An 8,409-nucleotide genomic window follows, 5' to 3' on the forward strand; every position below is an offset into this window, starting at 1 on the left:
TTTTTATAATATTTTAGATAGTATATATAAAAGTGCGATTTACAAAATATAATGAATGATGATTAATGAGTAACACAAGTCAATAATATAATAGCTATAAATTTTAAGTATTTTATTCGCCGAGTCATTTAGTGTTGCGCAAAAAGCATAATTTCGGAAGAAGGGAATAATATTTATAAGCTTTTTGAAATATGATTGCAAAACATTGACAGGGGATATTACGGCTGTGTACAGTAAATATATTGAAATTGCATTCCACCAATAAATATATCATTGAAATCGAAGAATACTGTCAATCAAATTTACTTATAAAATCATACAATACAGTCTTAGACATAGCCTCGAAAGTTATTTTTGGCTTGCATTGTTATGTATTTTTTATGTTTTACATATTATATATTATTATGTTGAGCGCTTAAACAATATAAAATGCAATACCATTTATGAAATGTATTGTTTATAATAATATTATATTATTTTGTTGAAAAATTATTAAAAAAAAGAAATAATAATAATGAACTGTTAACAAGTATTATTTTATGAAACAAACTTTGCACGGTTCAATCGATATTATCTTTGTTTTCGTAAAAATATTGCTATTTCATTTGATTCTGAAACAACATTGTAATCTGAACACGATTAAGAGTGTTCTACATTTGTACACATAAATGTATTGTTACCTGAATTATAATAAAATAATTATTAATATTTATCAGAGAAAAGAACCTAGTATGAAATAAGTTCGTATGAAACTGCCGATTAACGGAAATAACCGAACGATTATTATCGATCGATTTTTGTACCAAAGAGGTTATTATAAATTATTCATTAATTTATAGCAACATTTATATTTTAAAACATAAAATGAGCCTTTAAATATGGTTTCAGAAGAATTATGTGATTGTAAATTATTACTTGAATTTAAATTGACCGTAGATAATAATAATTATTTTCATGCATTTTAATCGGTTTTTTTTTTACTACGACTTAGGCTGTATATGCGTATAACTTCGGTGAAGTGAAATGTAAGAGTTTAGTAAATCACTCGAGCAAATGTTTTTAATTTTAAAAGCAACGTTATCTAATCGCATTTAAAAAACGATTCTCAATGAAGCTTGATGTTAAGAACATATAATTAATTTATAATTATAAAGACTTTTCGTTTAAATCGAGTAGATTGGATTTGAATAGTGAAAATCAGTCACATTAATTTGGTTTTAGAGTATCCTTAAGTATTTCCATCGTATGGTGACGTAAGCTTATTATTTCTATGAAAGACTAATTAAATATTTGAATAAATAATTTTTTTATTTTTAGCATACTAAAGCATATTTAATGGAATTTAAATCGTCATTATAAGTATTGTCTACATTATATAATATTCAACGAAAATGTAAAAACTATGGGAATTATTGCTAATAAAATTATTTACCTCAAAATATTGAAATTTTTACTAAAATAAATTATAACTATTTGGTGTGTACCTATAGTCTATAAATGAATGCAAAAACGCAGACAATAACATAAACAAAGAAGATTACTATAAAAACGGAATACAAATATTATAATTTGAAAATAAATACGATCTGTTCTAATGTACGAACAATGAGTACAAAGTTTATTTTCCTGTAGGTTAGATGAACATCGGCTTACATAATTTGTCATCATAATTTGTTATTTATTCAACTAAATACATAATCGACTTATTTGTAGTACCTATTTTACGAACTTATTTATAATATTATGTAAAATATTTATACAAAAAAAAAAGTTGGAAAAAAAATGTCGATATATTTTGTGAGGCTCAGCATAATTAATTGTATGTGTAAATTGTCTAATTTTGTTTTTAATTTTGAATAGTTTTAAACTAAAAAAGGTGCAAGACCCTAGGTCAGGCGAGACTCTACGGTCGAAAAAATACAGATATATGGATGAAAAATATTAATGTAGTAGTCTTTTAACCTTGAAAACAATATGTTTAAATATTTAAATTTTCTAGAAATAGATCAAAAATTTCTTTTGATAATTATATTATCTTCGGAATACTGTGATATAAGCATTTAAAGAAAATTCAATGTTTCTTCGATTGATACGATTTTGATTTGATACCTTTCGAAGTATTTACTAAATAGAGAAGTTCAAATTTTAGACTAATGAATGTAAGTTCTTGAAAATATTAAAAATCGTTCAACAGACTATCGACATAATGCAAACATATATTTATTATTGAGCATCATTTGGTACCTGGTCAAATTATTCTATTATAAAATAATTATATTACTATCGTTTTTATTATTATTATTTATATAATGGTATAATTTAATATAATTTATCATCATTGATACTCGTATTGTCATAAAAATCATTATAACACTGGACGGTAGGAATAGTACTACGCGTTCATCCTACACACATTTTGTCGACATTTCCTTCGACTAATTCTATCGGTGTTAAACAATTATTATAAACCGAAATTTAACAAGAGGTAAGATATTGTGAAAATATACACATTGACAATGTAATAAACTCAATGACATCTCGACAACACAGATACAATTACCCGAGCTATAGTAATTCACTGTCGATAACTCGAATCTGAATGGACAGTAATAATTATTCGAAATATCAAAATAAATATATACCTATTATAAAATACATTAATTAAACTAATCTGAGCAATGCAATAATTCACGTAATGAACTATATTATATATAGTGACTCGTTCGTATCAATATTAATTTCATGATAGGAAGGTATTAAACGTTTTGATAGTAAGTTTAATTATGGTTTTTATCGTGTCTTTAATTTTTGTAGATTTGTTCTCGTATTTTCATTTGTTCATATAATAGAAGTAAATTGTTTTTTTTTCAGTTACATCAAAAGGAAAAATATCATGTCTTGTATTGTGAGAAGATTGGAATATAATATCGCTCCATTATAAGTCGGTAAACTTGAGGTCTTCCAGAAATAGTGAAATTCATACATAAACTCTATACAGTGTCTCTGCCGTGGCCGTCATAAAAAATACATACCTGTGGGCTACGGATACTACAATACAATTTTCATACATATCGCTCGGTTATAATTACTATAATTTTTGGTGTGATTCACCAAACCAATCTTACTTTTCCTATATTTTACGATAGGTACGGTAAATATAGTTTTCCATTACCGTTTACCATAAGAAATTCGACGAACACACCTGTAAAGAAAAATGTGAATCCCGTAATGTCGAAGCGAAAACCAACAACTTACAAGATCACTTAACTCTACTATCCAAATGGTGTAAAAGCTAGAAAATACAAATCAACACTTCAAAAAGCACAGCATGACTACCTACGTCGGTATTCCACTTCACTACTTCTAAAATTTGAAAACGATTTCATATTACCACGGTGTTACATTAGACAAAAGAAGCCAAAGGGCATATCTACAAAACTTCAACAAACGTACCAGCGCCTCTGAACGTTATTCCCAACGCTAAATAAAAATTAATTTGTTCGTAATAAATTTTCAATTTTAATGTACAACCAATTACTACGCGTCCTACTTGCTTACGCTTACCCTATCTGGAGAACCTACCTGAGCAGCTACCCTAAAATTCAAAGTTTGAGCCGCACAACCGTGCTGTGGATATCACGAGGAACGTGCGTGATACATACATTATGTTCACTGATTCTCCTAACGTTGGTTTCGTTCGCATACGAACAGTTTGAGAACCACCGTAATGTATTCTGTAGCATAATGGTACACGTTATTGTAGACTACTCGATGATAGCTCGACAGTGATTACACTAGGTGTTTTCGGTAAGAGTGCTATTATGTTTATCCGGCGCATATTTAATTAGAACAACGAAATTCAAACAAGTTATGAAAACATCCGATAGAAGAAGATTCGACACCGTCTATGATCCGAGTGATTGGTTGCAAATGTGTAGTACTAAAAGACAAAGTATTCGATGTTGGCACAAACAATAGAGTTATTTACGTACACATACAAAGAAAACCGTTTAACCTGTTGAACAGAAAATCACTACAATGGTCTGTGCACGTCGTGAGTTTCTTAACCGGAGATGTTCGAAATTATATACTTATTTGAAAGTGAGCTAATAAATACGCTATTGAAAAATAAAACCGAAAGTATTCTAATAAGATAAGAGGACAATATTCGATACGTGGCGAAATACACGAAACAATTGAAAACTTGTGTACCAAAACCAACAGCGATCTGGGTCAATTAGATTATGAATGCCTACTCGTAAATATGTTTAATAATAGTATTTTTTCGACATAATATTATGTACAGTATGTACAATTTTAATCCGTACAGCGATTTTGAAAAATATAAAATTAACTTTAATTTAATTCATATGATATAATACTATATAATGAGCTTAAAATTAAAATCGAATTAATAATGATAATATTTTTCTAAACACCGTTGAGCTATTAACATAACAATTTTGGATGCCATTAATTTTAAACGCCAAAATATAAAATCTTAAATTTGTTTCGAAATTATGTCATCATATTATTATTACCAGTACAACAACTAATGATACGTAGAACGGTCATTTAATAATAATTTCCCTCCGTACAAAGCACTGTACATTTTTATAACACAGTACATAAACAATAAAAAAAAAAAAGTTCCATTACCCTCGTATTAATCAAACCTATATGTATTAAGTACTCACACTGTATGGCTGTTGGTTTGAAAGTATTTGATAATTATTATCAATATTATTATTATTATTATTATTATTTTTATTATCATCACTCGATATAATTAACAAGATTTCGATTGCCGAATTGAACAACGGTTCTTCGAAAATACTAATCGAGTTTGTTTAAATATACATACTCTGCGGTGACACCTTAATATAATTAAAAAAAAAAAAAAACCGATTAAATTGAAGTAATTCAACGTTTATTGTTTGCATTCGTCAAATATAGAAGTATAATCATGCCACAAGCTAGAAAGATATAACGGTTCTATCGTTCTAAATTATAAATCTACGACTAACTTTGTCTCAATTGAATTGCGATAAACCTTGTAGACATTATTATTTAAATAAATAAAAACATTACATAGGTAAAAAAAAAAAGATTTTCTATTGACAAGATGATTTCCGTGTACTTTAATTAATTCGATAATGATATAAATTAATATAAAACTTAACGTCAATTTTAAATTTTAATTTATAACTTATCATAGATCTTAGATTTATTTTTATACTTGATATCCCAATTGGTTAGACAAAATAACGGAACAAAGAATTCTATAAAAAGTTATTCGAAAAAAAAAATCCATTTGGAATGCGATTTTTAAATCGAAGACTCATCTTACTCCGCTCACCTTGGCCTAAAATAATGATATATTATTATTTTAAACTTGAACGTCACAACTACTAGTTGCTGTTATTGAATTCGAAAAATGAATTTATTATTTTATTTTTCGAACTCATGTTTTTTATATTTTCGTAAAAAAACGAATGAATCCGTAATATTATAATACTGTGAAGTATTAAACGGGAATAGACGTCCAACAACCGATCTACATATGTACACATGAACGTTTATTGTGTTATTATCCCAAAAAGTTACAAGCGGGAGAGATGTCATAAAACCATCGTTTCCCTTTAGTTCACAACCGACCGAGGGCTTAGAATTTAAAATAGATCACAGTAATTAATCGTTTTATTTTTTATTTTTGGTAACCATTTCTAAATCAACTGAACTTCGACGTGTACAAATTTACAATTATTTATGTGAATAATGTCAAGATTTAAACGTATTGCAATGGTTACAGTTTTTTACTTCATATATTTTTTTGGTTTCTAATTTTTTCAATAAATTAACAGGTGCATTGGATTTGGATTTGAAACGCGTACGCAACCGAAGTATTACGGTTTTTTTTTTTTCCTTATAAATATTAAATATAAATTTAAAGAACGAGCAGTTGAAGTGCACGAATAAAAATACTATAACAACAATTATTAAGAAAAAATCTAATCGCGAAACGAATAAGCCTGTTCGATAAAATTTGCGTATTACATTATACCGGGTGCACAATTTCAACAGAACCATAAGTGTTCGAGTTGTACACGCGTCGCATAATAATAACTGTTGCATTACGATTCTACAACGGTATCGTTCATTCGCTGTCTGCGCGACCGGGAAAACGGTTGCACGACAATCTCGTTGCCCAACGACGATGACGTGATCCCTACTCGCCGACTCCAAAGAACCGATGTCCCGGTTGCATACGTCCACCGCAGTTATGCGATGCGATTTAGAATAATAAAAACCGAATAGTTACGTAATCTCGACCGGACCGCAATCGCAACACGTCGGACCGACCACCGACCATACGTTTTCGATACACGGAACGTTCTACTCGAAACCGCACCGGGCCGTCGGAGACACATTACGCTGTTTGTACGCGCAATACGTCGTACCGTTCCCGAAGCCGTCGGTGATTCCAAGCGCACGCGTTCGGACTCGGTAACGCGTGCACCACGGTCACGTAGACGTCACGTCGTCGGTCACCTGCCAACGGTAATTGCGGTACCACCAACCGACATGTCGGTACCGCGATCGGTTTGACCGTGCACGGGGTGCAAGTAGTCGGTTCCGCGTGTTTTCGATTCCCGTGACTTTTCGTGCACGCAGACAGGGCCGTAGCAACCGAACATTGCCCGCCCGGGGCGAAACTTCAAAACGCGCCCTAATGTATTTTCAATCGAATAATGTTACGCTTGTCAGATATTACTTTCAATGGTTGCTTTGATCAATACGAAGGATGTTAAAGATTTTGTAAACAGAATATACGACACTAATCGTTGTGATTGTTAACATATATTTTAATAAATATTTTAATTTTTGCGCCCTCCCGTGTAGGCGTAGGCGCCTCTCGCCACCCCCTGCGTACAGAACATATTTCAACGTACAAAGTACGCGGCAAGTAAGCGCCCCCCCCCCACCAGTGATAATCGAATGCTACCCAGTGGTGGATGATTCTCGTAACGACCGTAGCGACAGGAGTCGATTTTCCCTGTACGTTCCTGTGCAGAAGAAGAACATCACGTCTACGAACTACGAAAGCAGACGATTTTATTGAAGTGCCGCCTAGAGAAAATTACTTAAAACACGTTCTGCACGCGCACATATATATATATATATACGCATATAAACAATTGTAATAATAATAATAATAATAATTGTGAATATTTTAGGAATCGGTCGGGCAAGAAGTTCGTCCGGCAACGTTATCTCTCCGATCCGGAAGCTCGTCGAGTCGGACAAACGCGTACGAAAAGCGCATGTAACGTGCAACCCGGACTACAATGCGCGCGCTGCTGCCGCGATACGATCACGTGCACGGGAACTTTTTCTATAGTTCTTTTTTTTTTTCTCTCTCTTCCCGCATTGCAGGCACGGAGCGAGTCGAGAGGTGAATCGATGCGTTTTCCGTGTGCTCGAGATCGACGCCAGTGCGCTGCGCAAACAAACGATGGCGTTACGATAATGCAACCCCACGTCCGACCTACGGATTGTTCGAACAATACCGACGGCCATCGAGAGGGGCTGGGTAAATCGAGAGTCCGCGATATTTTGTGTAAATTTTGAGAGGTTAGAGAGGTTAGAGAAAAAAAAGACATTAAGTAAGTCGGGTCCCGGGGAAAAAAAGGTAGTCGGTAAATCGAGTCCGAACCCATTCACTACACTACCTCGCCGTAGTCGTTTTACGAATGACGATCCACACTGTTTCTATCGGTCATCGATTCCGTTGTGATCAAATAACTTCGTAACTTTGATTATGTCTAATTAAGATACGTACACAGGCATATGCGTACATTAATTTGCCGTATATCGTGTGTCAGTTATCAGTTAACACCAATACTGATGATAGTTCCTATGATTACACGCAGACACGAGTGTACGAAATCTGAGCATTTTCACTACATTTTTCGTAGCGTGCATTGCGTACTGTACGTCGATTCGAGTTTGTTAAATTCGTATCTTTTAAGTTTTTACCGAAAATGTAATAAAAATCACAATAATATTAAAATTCACTTCTAATAAAAATTATTAGATATTTAAAAAAAATTGTTTACCTTGCACTTAACCTACTACCTATTTTTCCCGGGACTCAACTTACCTACTGCCTTTATTTTCCCGGAACCCAATTTACCGAGAAAAGATTATTTAGGACTTAATTTACCAACTCCCCATCGTAACGCGTTGCTCAGGTCCGGTCGGTGCATAACCGACCCGGGGCGTGTTTGGACTTTCTTCTAGAGGGGGAGGGGCGACTCAAATGTTTTCTTTAATTTAGGCTCAAAATGTACAGGTAACATTTTTTAGTAATATTTAAATCTGGTGAATCCTTAATATTTGTGGATT

This window comes from Sipha flava, unplaced genomic scaffold (assembly GCF_003268045.1).
Source record: "Sipha flava isolate LNK unplaced genomic scaffold, YSA_version1 86_pilon_pilon, whole genome shotgun sequence".
In the NCBI taxonomy this organism is placed as follows: Eukaryota; Metazoa; Arthropoda; class Insecta; order Hemiptera; family Aphididae; genus Sipha; species Sipha flava.